Consider the following 13,210-nt stretch of genomic DNA (forward strand, 5'->3'; position numbering starts at 1 on the left):
AATTAACGATCGAAGAACTTGACTTAATATTATTTTCCCTAACGAAACGAAGTCCAACTTTTTTTTAATTGTGGGCTTAAGGTTTTAGCCAATTAGCAAACAAATGCGCTTCATTTACTATCATGGCGTGATAGCATCGAGTGTTTCAAGTCTCAGGCGTTGACAGATTGATCCCTAGTCTAAACACTGATTTGCATTCTTAACCTCAATTATATAAACATTAACAGTCATATGTTCGGGACGTCTGCTGCATCTGGAGTTGCTGGCATTAAGTTAGGCTCCTGTCCGTCCATCATTTTATGATGCTATGATGAAGACCTCTATTTATTACTGAGGTAAGCTAGAGGAAAATGAGGGGGGGGGGGTATATGTCGTCAGGCGCTACAGTCTGCACTGGCACGAGTAAATTATGAGGCATTCAGTTAAATATTTTTTATTTTTAGTGCTTTCTGAAGTTGGGTAGCAGGCAAGGCTACTGCCTAGTTCCGAGATACCGTAGATCTTGTGTTTTCATGGTCAGAATAAAAATGCTAATAATTGGATATTAGTACAGAATAATAATTGTATTGTCGTTTATGATGCATAACTTTAATATACAATTCCACGAAGATTATTATTACTATTATTTTTATTATTATTATGAATGTTTTCTAAGTGCAATAAAGATGAAAAGAAAACTACTACAATAAATAGTAGTCACAGCTTGTGTAAAAATGCAACGCCATGGGTAGCAGTGCGATGCCTTGTGCAACACTTGCTATCTGTGCTAAACAATCTTTCATTGGCGCTGTTAATACCACACAACTTGTGATTTCAATTTAAAAAGGTTTTCAATATCTCTGACTGCCAAAGACATTCTTCTCGAAACGTATCAAGGGAAATAAAATTCCGTGCGCATTTTCGCCTGTATGATCAACTACTAAGGTTTCTTCGTCTGAGAAATATGATAGGCTAAGAGATCTAGAGCTAGAATGGTGTAGATCAACACACTAGGTTTACTGACTTGTATCATTAAATTAATTGTAAGCCTGGTGAATTCAATTTACTTTTTGTTTTCTCCAGGGTGAGAGTTTGTACTCGCATTATTGTTCCAGGTTGTGTACAAACGTTTGAGCAGACAGACAGACAGACAGACAGTGAGTTGATAAAAGCTTTGTAAGAAGGCTCATGCCAAAAAGCACCACAGATCCTTTGAAATATTTGATAAGGAGCTGAACATTTCATGAATACTCCAACATTAGATGTCAAATGTTTCTAGTAGACTGTTGGATGGAATAAAGACGTTTTTGTGTTTGTTTGTGTCTCGTTAACTCTTGACTCTAGAATCAGACTTTTGACTCTGTTCACTTGTAAGTGGTCATTCATTTACAAACAACAAAAGTGAAAGGAAACTCTATTCGGAAAAAAAAATTATTAGTGAATTGATACAAAGCTTCTATTTTGAGACAAAATAAAACATAACATTTACAGCAAACTGGCGTCTCCACGCTTACACAGTCCAAGATGATTATCAACTGTCTGAGATCTCCCGAGACACTTCCTGTCAAAGTGACATATTCACACTTGCCTATGAGCTCTCCCGTTGTACCCTACAATAGACAGACTTAAGGCTTGCGTTAAACAACTTCTTCGTGGTTGTCTGTTGTGTACAGAGTAAAGTAGAGACCCCTCTAGTGAGTACATCGAGTTATAATGCTAAAATCGTCATTATGAAATAAATGTTATGATGTGTGTGTGTGTGTGTTTGTTCATTCTCATATAACGTTTGTGAGTGTAAGTGTAGGAGATGAGTGTTGACTCAATGGATAGAGAGAACAGAAGAAGACACGTGTGCTTGCTAAGAGTGTAGCAGTTTGGAAAAGTGTTCAATATATTGTTGACATCGTTTGACATCTTTTTACTTGGGTTTTCACCTATATTACTTTCACCTTGAGAACTTTTGATATTTTTCAATAAATTTCAATTTGAATTCGTTCGTAGAAACTTAAACTAAAGATTTATATGAAACTTAATCTGGACAGCTGCAAGGGTTAGTTGGACTAGCTACTTCGGCTACAGCCACCACGCACATCGCCACCATCAATCGACTAGTTTTATAAATACAATAATATAAGAATCGACTATTACTAGATATTGTGACAAGTCAAAAACTCGCTGTCAGAGTCACTCAAATTTATCACAGCATTAACTATTATTTTTCATCATTTATTTATTTTATTTTAATTATTTCCCCATCCTACCCCTAAATTCTCCACCCGCGCCACCTTTTCCCCTCCAGGCTAGACTTAGTTGACCACATTGGAGATAGCTAGGCCACGTCTTTCGAGTTATCTTCCCTTGACCAGGGCAAAGATACGCACTGACTTTGACCTCCCAATGTGCGAATCCCATCTCTTGTCGGACTTCACCCACGTGTAAGATAATTCTAAGCCTAGGACATTTTCTGTGTCCGCCCACATTTTCCAGGCCTTTGTATATAAGGTAAATTAAATCAAGTCAGACTCTCTCTTTCTCATTCGAGCTGAGCTATCGAATCTGGACTATATCATTTATTCTCACTCCTGGTGGTAAGCCGAACTTAATCACAAGTTCCATCTTAATTTCTTTTGTGCTATTTCCATTGGATATTATCATGTGTATTTTGCTTAGTTCATTTATATTTAATTAGTGCATTGTGTATTTCTCACTGGCGCAAGTAGAAAACATAAACATGTTATATGTATTTATTTGCGTACTGCATTACCCTATTAATGCTACGTTGCTCAATTGATAGTTGATGCAACTATGTATATATTTGTACATCTTATTTTATTTCCTTTCTCTCGGCTGGCCGCCTTGATAATTTTACTAGCGCACTAATACTGCGTCTAGTGAAGAGATATGAATTATCCCCCCCCCCTTTTTTGTGTAAGGAATTATCTCCCCTGTAGTCATTTCACTCTAACGAGAGTTGCGCCGCTTGAACGGACACCCTCTCCATTCAAGCGCGCTCCATTGTTCTCGACCCACGGTCATATGTAAACAATCATCTGGGTCGCTGACCACCGCCCAATTCAACCCCCCCCTCCTTTCTTTCTCTATCCACCTGTGTTGTTTATTTGAGATTATTATTTCCCCTTCTATGTACATTCTTATATTATTATTTCCCCTTTTATGTACATTTCCCTATTGCTACTATCTGCCATCTATTCTCCAAATCCCATTTGTCATCATCTCCCCATTGTGCTCTAAAGCAATTTTACAAATCTGACGAATGCACCTCAGTCGAGGGCATCGATAAGATGCATGAGAGACATGTCCTAACTTGTCTTTATTTATCCGCAGCCTCCCTCAGGTGTCTGCCTATTTACCTGCCTATTTGTTTGATATCAAGAATCACCTACTATCTTTGTGCTTAGAGCTATTCAGCACTGCACTAGCTCACTGACCTGCCTATTTATTTATTGGATCAACGATCTATTTATCTGCTTCTGTGCTTAGTGCTATTCAGCACTGCACTTGCCTACTGAGATCTACTCAACTCTACCACTTGGCGCTATCGGCATTGCCCGCCTATTCGACAGCCCACTTGTCAAGCTATTAGGTGCGACGTCCCTATAGATTCAGATCTGTGTGAGACGTCATAGCTACGCCAACCCTCTGCAACTCACTGGACATATCCTGTCATCACGCTGCCCACGGCAGATCAGCTCTGCCCGCAGTAGCCTTGTGCCCACGGTAGCCGGCCACCCGCCCTACTGTGCCCGCTACAGATATTAGATTTTGGGGATTGAGACTCCACAAGAACTATATCACCGGCGTCCCTCTATCCACTAGAGCGCCACCTCCAGCTGCAGAACCTCAAGCCAGGACACAGCCAGCTGCGACATCAACAGGACAACCAGCTAAGTCAGAGGACAAAGTGACATACTCTCTTATTAAATGCAAGAGTGATGATTAAAGCTAGTATTCACTAGAGATAGATGCAAACCCCCCCCCCCTTTTTTCATTCTTATATGTATATTTATGTAAATAAATATTCTTTTATTTTAACTTTTGTATCTATCTTTCATTGCTTGTCTCGTTACGTGCCTGCTCCCGATTCATATGCTGATAGGTTGGTGTGTGATAGCTTTAAAAATAATCATCCCCTATACAATAAACGCGCCAAACACATGCCACATTTCCCCACCTGTCACAGATATAATGCTGCTAAGTAAAATCTTTCATGTAAGAATATTGTTGATCCAAGTAAAAAACAGATGATCTGCGTTTTGTTCATTGTTGATTTTTAAAGCACTTAGATGTTTAGTCAAGTTTTCACATGTTCATTCACGTTTTCACCTATTCAATCAAGTTTTCAGATGTTCATTCAAGTTTTCACCTATTCAATCAAGTTTTCAGATGTTCAGTCAAGTTTTCACCTATTCAATCAAGTTTTCAGATGTTCACTCAAGTTTTCACCTGTTCAGTCAAGTTTTCACCTGTTCATTCTAGTTTTCAGATGTTTAGTCAAATTTTCTGATGTTCAGTGATTATTCCAAAGCTCTCTGAACGGCATTTTTTCATGATGTAATATTACGGCTGCCTGGTCGTGCGCTTTGCCCGCTGGACTGTCGCTCGGACTTATCGATGGTCCCGGGTTCAAACCCTGCCCGCTAACATTCCCCGTCGTCCTGCGGGAGGTTTGGACTAGGAAGTAAACTATCTTCAACTCTGAAGGAACACCCGAAACATGTCAAATATTTGACAAACGGTTCAATAACACTGATTTGTTTTTCAAATATCGACAGAAATCAAAAGTACAGCAGTATGTCACTATGTCAGTATGTCACTATGTCAGTATGTCAGTATTGGTCTGTCAAGAACTATTATGTGTACTGGCCAACGGCACTTCAGAATATGAAGTTTGTTTTCCAATGGAACGAGCCTAAAAACAAGTTTCTACTAAAATTCCAATTCTAAGTCTCCAATCATTTGTTCAAATTGCTCACCTAAAAACAAGTTTCTACTACACTTAGACGTCTAGATATAAATCTCGAATCATTTGTTCAAATGGCTCACCTAAAAACAAGTTTCTACTGCACTTAAACGTCTAGATATAAATCTCGAATCATTTGTTCAAATGGCTCACCTAAAAACAAGTTTCTACTACACTTAGACGTCTAGATATAAATCTCGAATCATTTGTTCAAATGGCTCACCTAAAAACAAGTTTCTACTGCACTTAAACGTCTAGATATAAATCTCGAATCATTTGTTAAAATTGCTCACCTAAAAAAAAAGCGTTCTCTAAATTGGGTTTGATTCTCAAAAGGTAATATTTTAAAATTTTCTTTTAGGATTTATACTAACATATAGATTTAAAAATAATGTTGAGATTTCTGCAATATTTTTCACGATCTTTACTAATGATAATAAATAACAAGGTTACAAAGACAGTTTGTGTGGAACCACAAACTCAAAATCGGACGCCAAAATGGTCCACCTAGGCAGATAAAAAGACAGGCTTTAATGTTTTCAGTAAGAATATCAAAATGAAATTCTATCAAAGGCAAATGACAGAGAAGAATGAAGAAAGAAAATTGACAGATCTTGTGTGGTGCCCCAACAGTCTAGCAGACAGAGGGATAGGTGAATGTAATTGTAGAGATGAACAAGAGCCATGTCTAACTGTTGTCATAGAATAATTATCAAATTGATCTAATTGTTTTGTAAAGGGTCAATCTCTTATTCAAAGCCTTACGAAAATAAAAACCTTTCGTAAATCTAAAAGAAATTTAAAAAAATGACAGAACTTAACTAACTTACAAATAGATTTTAAAAACAACAACAAAAAAACAAAAACAAAAACGTTTGCATAAATGTGTTAAAAATATGGTAATAGGTACCTCACTTACTAAATATCCTCCCGTGTTTGTTACTATTAATAGTGAATAGTTGTAAAAAGGGTGTATTTTTATGAAAAAAACTCCAAGCATAGTTGATTTTAAAAATTAAATTTTTTCGCTTTCAGAAAAGAAAAAAGTAGCCGTTGCATCAGAACTTTGAAAGGTCTAAATTATTATGATGTCGTATTTTCAATATATTTTCTAGTTCACAAGTTTTAAACAGGATGGATGGATCTCATGTGTAGCCAGAACAGCAAGTAAGTGTATTTGTCTTTGAGATAAAACTCGCACACTCCTGCAATCATTTGAGCATTTAGTAAATTATTCTCTCTCTCTCTCTCTCTTTCAATATTTTTTCTTTGTGACTGTGTGTTTTAAAAACCCGAATTACCATTTTACCGGATGTCCAAAACGTAGCGGCTTGAAATCTTCAGAAATTTGAACCAAAAAAAAAATGTCGTTTAGACAAGAGTGGAGAGGGTAATGAGTAATATGAATTTGAAAGGTGATTGGCTTTTTTTTTAAAACTTAACTATCGAGCAGTCGACCACCACTTCATCTTCCCTCCTCATATTATAAAGTTACCTCCCCCATTCACTTCCCAGCACCGCTCACACCCCCGCCCTCTCTGAACTAGTTAGAAACTGGTTTCATCTCTGTGGCCAGGTAGACTGCTCTTACCCATACAGGAACTTGTAGCCATTTTACACCCATCACATTTGAAAGTGAAATTTTGTAATTAGCCTTAATCCTTGATGATAGGAATAAAGAAAAAAATCGAACTGATGAATAATTTCTTAAGGTTAAAAATAGATTCTGTAAGTCGAGACAGACAATCGAAAGGCAGTTCACAGCAGAAACAAACCCGTTTGAGTCGAGACAGACAATCGAAAGGCAGTTCACAGCGGAAACAAACCCGTTTGAGTCGAGACAGACAATCGAAAGGCAGTTCACAGCGGAAACAAACCCGTTTGAGTCGAGACAGACAATCGAAAGGCAGTTCACAGCGGAAACAAACCCGTTTGAGTCGAGAAAAAAAAAGTTGAAAACATGGCCCATCAGAACAAATGTACACATAACTGAGAGATTTGAAGTGTTAAAGTGTCTAGAGTACTTACGACTGCTACATTGGTAGGGTAAAAGTGTCTAGAGTACAATGATGAAACTGACCTAACACACTCAATCTGTGTACACAGACAGGTTCAATCTTTTTTTTGTGCACAAATAATTACGAATATTTTTTAAAATCGTTTGTTCGGATTTTAAATGTGTACGACTATAATGATTTTCATGTACACTTTACTTCTACTCTATGTAATATATGTGTGTACGTGAGTGTGTGCTAGATTATTGTATGCAATTATATGTTTGAGAGGTATTTTAAAAAAAGTATTATCATGAACAACTAATTGTTTTATACTTCCTTGACATATCAATGAATAAAAACCTATCATAAAGTCTGTAATTAATGAATTAGACTGAAAATAATTTCTCTCGTTTGTTTGTAATATATGTAGCATAGGTCAGTGATCTGATCATTATCAGGTAGGAATTGGTTTCCGTTTTCCAGTCTAGGTCTAATAGATATAGAGTAGAGTCACTATTGCGGAACAGTCTGCAGCTACTTTTAGTTTTCAATTTTTTGCTCTGTAATGGTTAGACCTATGGAAAAACTAAAAGTATCTAGGCATTGCCCATCCATTTTCCGATAAAAATAGACGCTTTGTTTAGTTTTTCAACAGATATTTAAATTTTACATTCAAATCGACTGAGATATGGTCAGTCACAATTACGGAACAGGATTTTTTAAGAAGTCACAATGGCAGAACACGGTAAAAATGTCGGAACAAAGCCTATATAAAGCATATATTTATTAGTCTTATATAATACTTGAACTCCTTATCCTTTACATTAATTTTATTTTATTAAAGCTTAAGACAACACATTGTCACTTTATTTTACCTCTTTAATTTAATTGACGTCACACTACCCTGATTTATTCTTAAATTCTTTTTTGTTATATTAATATTATAAAGGCCTATATGATATTATTTGATATTATGATGTTTCCTCTTTTTACTGGACGTCTGGTAATCATAAATTATATATTATATGTAATATTATTGTCTAAATGTTTTTAAATTTATGTTTACTAATACAAACTCATATTTAAATTCAGATAATCTAAATCACTATGTAAATATTAAGCTAAATGCGCAGGTCAAATAAATGACATCTATAGTGTTCCACAATTGTGACTATCTTTAAAAAGGTAAAAACTGGGTTAACACCTCCCAATTTTTTTAAAATTAAATTCCTGGTAGATGTATACGACAAGAAGTTTTTCCACATCCATTTATAAACCTAAAAATATGTGTATCATGCAGGTGATGTGTCATTATCATTTTTAAAAAGCCTTAAGCCCTGACCTATGCGGTTCTCCTGGTACGTGAAAAATAATGGACGATTCCACACCTGTCAACTTTAACCTGGAGTCAAAATTAATTTTACGCTGTGAAAGGAAAACCCTTATATTGGAAATGTAGAGAAATGGACCATGCACAGTACCGTTACAGTAGTTTAGGAGAAATTTTCAAAATAAAGTAAATTTTAACTAATTTCGACGAGCTGTTCCGCAAACATTGCTGCTCCGCAATAGTGACTCTACTATATAGGTCTGTGATGTAGTCATTGAAAAACAAAAAAGGTTTTTAAAAACAATTCCACATCTTGTAACGTGACACTAACCCAGGGAATCCAACGAAACAAACACTCTAAAGCACACTCAAGAAACGAGGAACTGTTTCCACTTTCAGATCCGAAGGAACATTTTCTTTTTCAAATTCTAACATGCCGCAGCGGTAGTGTAAAGATGTAACCTTTTCTTCTTATGGATATTATTTTATTTTTCAATTTGGAAGAATTTTAGAAATTTGATTTCTGCAGTGATAAAAAGGTCACAAAAATGACCATTAACTTATCAACTTTCCCTTCATTTCGTACACTGGAGACACTAACCAAAAAAAATCTATTTAAAGCTATCTTCCTTGTATGGAGATCTTCAATACGGCAATCTCCCTTTTATTTAATTTTAGTTTTAGAGTATTTAAGATCCGGTTATCATACAAGCAATAACAATACAGTAACATTGAGAAAAAGAAAAGAGAAAGCAACATGGATAAATGTGCGGACCATGTAGAGTAACTTAAAGTAAATAATTAGAAAATATGAATGATCAGTAAAAAATAATAAATACTCTAACTAAACACCGCCAATGACGCTATATTCAAATATCGCCGTAGTTAACTAAAAAAGTGTTTACAAAGTTATGGTATACCTTTTAAAATACATAACATATCAATGCTTCCTATATTCTATGCATTAAAAATACCATAATAGTTAGTCATTGATAGTTTAATATAGATAGACATTTTCACCAATAATGTTCTAATATTTCGAAGTAGTGAGTCAAACTTAACTAATGTGTTAAGTCTTTAATAAAACAATACAAAATATGAATCTAATAAAAAAAGTTTCCCTCTGGACTCCAGCTGCAGCTTTTAAATCCCGCGTGAACAGAAACATGATAAAAGTGAATACTTTCAGAAACATGATAAAAGTGAATACTTTGTCTATTTACAGATCCAGCTACAAGTGAAGAGCCACATCCAGCCATGCCAAATGAAATCAATAGTGATATATTAATATTAAGATAATTTGTGACAGGATTTTGGGACTAGCGCAGACTTCAATGACGCGTCAGTCTCAAAAGTCGATATGATAAAAGAAGTAAAAAGGAAACCTTCAGGAGCTGGGATTGTTGAAATATGCAACAAATTTTTAATGCGACTAAACCACGTGAGCAAATCTATGAGTTAATCAAGTGAACTTCTTAGCCTTTAGGTTTTTGCTTTGAGCCAAACAAATAAGCATGTGATACATAAACAAGCACATAAAAAATGCTTTTTAAAAATAAAACCTGATTTGAGGGGACGAGCTCTGCACTTAAAACTATATTTCTCAATAATGGTAGAAGTTATTTCCATTTTTGATATCAAACAAAATAATTAATGACCAATAATTAATTAATTGGTCTATAATTTTTAACTTGATTCAACGTTTTGTTAGGTACAATTAATAAGTGTTCAAAGTTTCAACTCGATCCGAGAACGGCTCTGAACGAAATAACGTGTACAATTATCTAAGGGGAAAAAACAATGTCTGCGAATAGCGAAGGATTAATTTCTCTTGTTGGTATCAAGTAAAATAATTAATTGACAAATTGTTTTGTTTTTTTAATTGATTCATGTGTTGTTTTCGCCAAGTAATAAATAGTTGTGCAAAGTTTCAACTTGATTGGGTGTTGGAGAATTATTCGTTCAAACTTCATAACAGACAGACAAAGTGAGTTGATAATAGCTTTATAAAAAAATATGGACCTATGATCAAACTTTGGTGATTTGGAAACGCAATAATGTAAGTACCCCAAGGCAAAGACCCTTTCTTAACCCCGACATTTCCCTGCTCTCTGCCCATTTTGTTTTCCTGCTCTCTGCCCTTTTTAATTTTCCTGCTCTCTTCCCTTTTTAATTTTCCTGCTCTCTGCCCTTTTCCTGCTCTCTGTCCTTTTTCTTTTCTTGCTCTCTGCCCTTTTTCTTTTCTTGCTCTCTGCCCTTTTTATTTTCCTACTCTCTGCCCTTTTTATTTTCCTGCTCTCTGCCCTATTTATTTTCCTGCTCTCTGCCCTTTTCCTGCTCTCTGCCCTTTTCCTGCTCTCTGCCCTTTTCATGCCCTCTGCCCTTTTCATGCTCTCTGCCCTTTTCATACTCTCTGACCTTTTTCTTTTCTTGCTCTCTGCCCTTTTTCTTTTCTTACTCTCTGCACTTTTTATTTTCCTGCTCTCTGCTCTTTTTATTTTCCTGCTCTCTGTCCTATTTATTTTCCTGCTCTCTGTCCTTTTCCTGCTCTCTGCCCTTTTCATGCTCTTTGCCCTTTTCATGCTCTATGACCTTTTTCCTGCTCTCTGTCCTTTTTCTTTTCTTGCTCTCTGCCCTTTTCCTGCTCTCTTTCCTTTTTCTTTTCTTGCTCTCTGCCCTTTTTTGTTTTCCTGCTCTCTGCCCTTTTTGTTTTCCTGCTTCCTGATCTCTGCCCTTTATGTTTTTCTGCTCTCTGCCTTTTTTGTTTTCCTGCTCTCTGCCCTTTTTATTTTCCTACTCTCTGCCCTTTATGTTTTCCTGCTCTCTGCCCTTTTTCCTGCTCTATGTCCTCTTTGTTTTACTCCATCTTCAACTTCGTTAATTACATCCGGCCTCGTGGACAAAGAAAATCTGTGTGTGTGTGTGTGTGTGTGTGCATTATGGGAAATTATTGACACCTGATGGAAGAAGCTCCAGTGAAATTTTGTGGGCGGCTTTGTATTTCTTTGTGTATACAAGAAAGTGAGAGTTTAGCTTTATCTGCCCGGGGGGGGCGGTCATGAAGTAGACTTAACTTTGGTATAAGTGCTGTATTTCATTTGACTTTGAAAACCCAGTTGCAACTTGCATAGTTTACCACTTGTATGCAGACAAAGACTTTTAGTCGAATAAGGATAACACTCGTGTCGCGGGCCATATGACCGAAAATGTACAAAAACAACGAAATGAAATAGACCTGAACCAATTTTATTAGAAACCTGTGGGTAGAGTACTTACATTAATTAAGGAGATATCTGAAAGTTTCTCCATCAGAAAAAAAAAGATGATGAGACCCGAGGGCCGCATTTTGTGCATCACTTCACTAACGTATTCTAAGTATGACAAAAAAATAATGGCTGGTAGCTAAAAAAGAAGGGCAAGTAATGGGGGTCAAGATTAGTGTGTGTAAAGATGACCATGTCCTTCCGGAAAGTCATAGAAAAGATATTTCTGTAAACACCTATGCGAGTCATGGAAAAAAAAATGTTCGCACTAAGGCTGAAGAATTATATAGCTGTCCGGAAAAGTCGTAATAGTGGACTAAAAGAAAAGCAAAGCTAGCTATCGGTGGTCGTTGGTCATCAGTCATTAGAAATTGATCACCAATATTTTATTTTATATTTATTCACTGCATTTCATTTAACAGTAATATTATTAATTATTAGTCATTCCACTAGTTCCATTGTTCGTATAAATTTTACAAGTGATTTAAGTTTAATGTGAATTTGTTTTATCAAGACTGGTCAAACGGATTTAATTTCTATGCGGTACATACAAACATATATACTCCTTACATGCTACTTTATATAGAGATAAATTTAACAAATGTTAGCTATCTTAAAAAAAATGTAAGCTACCATTTATCTTCACACTTGGCGCCATTGGAAAACCTTGACGATATAATGGAGTACAGTTTTTTTTTTCTTCTTCACATTTTTCACTTCCAAGTTTGCCAGGAGTAGACACGTGCTTACCTCCCCTTATCGCACCACTCTTCAGGTTCAAGGAGACGAAAAGGGGGGGGGGGGGGGACAATGTGGAATAGAAACACTAAATCACGTGTTTCCCTCCTCCATTTTATAGTTAGTAGTCCCTATGTCTCTCAAACAATCTGTTGTAGACCTGTTCCACGCTCAGTATTTTAGGCCAGCAAAGACCTCAACCTCGATGGATGACCAAAGCAAACATCATCGTATCACAATTGGCGACTATAAAAAATGTCGTATAATAAATAATTATAATTATAAAATAAAATAAAATAATTTATACGATGGGTCAATGTTTAAAAAGAGATAGTACATAATCATTTATAATGACATTCTTAGGATTGTCAGGCATTATATGCCTGGGTGCAAGAATCTGCCGATAAATGTATGGCGTTACTTGTTAAGGAGCTACAACACCAGGGGATTTAATTTTGTGAATGATTGGCCAGGATTTTGTGTTTGGGAATTCTTATCAAGATAGCAAATATAAGTTATTTACAGTCACAGTAGGCCCCTACTAGATTATCCAGTTGATAGACTTTCGTTCCAGATTTAACCAATTCTTTTAACACATTACATAAACCCCAAAACACTTAATGAAACCATGCCTGGAGCTGTTTCTTTGATTGACTTTACACTTAATAAATCTTCATATTCCCGTATGTATAATAATCAATTGATATGTGTTCTCTACATCTACACTTTGGTTTAATGCAAGAAAAGATCACATTGAATATTTGCTTGCAGATTAAAGTGAGCACTCTGTTGTGTCGCTCATCGCTTCACCTGACTACAAGTTAACCTTGATGAAAACATGCTGCCAGGTTTCGCTCGCTTCAAGTTTGCTCTGACAGACATTTCTTGATTAATTTGATTATTTGCTGTTCGAAAAAAAAAA

General features: G+C 35.9%; 1 protein-coding gene and 1 pseudogene across 2 annotated transcripts in view; both read right to left on the reverse strand.

Annotated features, from left to right (window-relative positions):
• Window positions 1–13,210, reverse strand: part of LOC106054562 (glycine receptor subunit alpha-4-like) — a 171,496-nt gene that overhangs the window by 148,381 nt on the left and 9,905 nt on the right. The gene's annotated exons all lie outside the window — the stretch shown is intronic.
• LOC106060723 (octapeptide-repeat protein T2-like) lies at window positions 9,632–13,170 on the reverse strand (annotated as a pseudogene).

Source organism: Biomphalaria glabrata, chromosome 8 (genome assembly GCF_947242115.1).
Source record: "Biomphalaria glabrata chromosome 8, xgBioGlab47.1, whole genome shotgun sequence".
Lineage (NCBI taxonomy): Eukaryota > Metazoa > Mollusca > Gastropoda > Planorbidae > Biomphalaria > Biomphalaria glabrata.